The 968-nt window shown below is 49.1% G+C and overlaps 1 pseudogene across 1 annotated transcript in view; it reads left to right on the forward strand.

Annotated features, from left to right (window-relative positions):
* LOC310808087 (cyclin-dependent kinase 17-like) overlaps positions 1–656 on the forward strand; it is an 18,384-nt pseudogene extending 17,728 nt beyond the window's left edge. The window contains exon 16 of the transcript XR_014555096.1: positions 553–656. The product of XR_014555096.1 is annotated as a cyclin-dependent kinase 17-like (transcript). The remainder of the gene's footprint in view (positions 1–552) is intronic.
* The last annotated feature ends 312 nt before the right edge of the window (positions 657–968 follow it).

Here is a 968-nt window from a genome sequence, read left to right on the forward strand (position 1 = left end):
ATTGTTTCAGTTCTGTTCAGGTTTCTGCAGCGGCGGGAGATGAGCCTATGTATTGTGTCTGTAAGTGTGTGTGAAAATAGGGTGCAGTGTGTGTGTGTGTGTGTGTTTGTGTGTGTGTGTGTGTGTGTGTGTGTGTGTGTGTGTGTGTTTTGTGTATCTTTGCATGAGTGTGTGTTGTAGTTTTTACACCCTACTTGCCTCATTGTTTGCATGTTATTATAAAGAGTCGGTAAGTATGTCTGAGGTCACATGAGCAGGAATATCTGATGCATGTCACAGATAAGGTGAAGTTTAATGTCCAGTCATTTTGATTTTCTATTGTGTGAATCATTACATCGGGTGTGTGTGTGTGTGTGTGTGTGTGTGTGTGTGTCCTGTTTGATATTAACAATAATGTTAATAATGTACTACCTATCCTCATCTCTCACTCTCTCCCTCCCTCTCTCTCTCTCTCTCTCTCTCTCTCTCCCTCTCTCTCTCTCTCTCTCTCTCTCTCTCTCTCTCTCTCTCCCTCTCTCTCCCTCTCTCTCCCTCTCTCTCTCTCTCTCTCAGCCCAGGGGAAGAGCAGGAGGCAGAGTGTGTTGTTTTAGTGTCGGCGGGGGGCGTTGGGGTGAGGAGGACAGTGACGCACGGAGCTGTCACACACACACACACACACACACACACACACACACACCCCGCCACACACACACACTGGAGAAGAGACCCACACACCCTGCCACACACACGGAAGGAGAGAAAACAAACACGACCAAGCAAACAAAATAACACGAAACCAAGACTGCGACACAGATGACCACACACAATCAAGACGGAGGAGAGGAGGATGAAGATGAAGGAGGAGGAGAAGAGGGGCGGAGAGGAGAGGAGAGGAGAGGAGAGGAGAGGAGAGGAGAGGAGAGGAGAGGAGAGGAGAGGAGAGGAGAGATCCTCCTTGCTGCTACTACTGCTGCTCTCCAGAGAGTGGC

This window comes from Argentina silus (assembly GCF_951799395.1).
Source record: "Argentina silus genome assembly, chromosome: 8".
In the NCBI taxonomy this organism is placed as follows: Eukaryota; Metazoa; Chordata; class Actinopteri; order Argentiniformes; family Argentinidae; genus Argentina; species Argentina silus.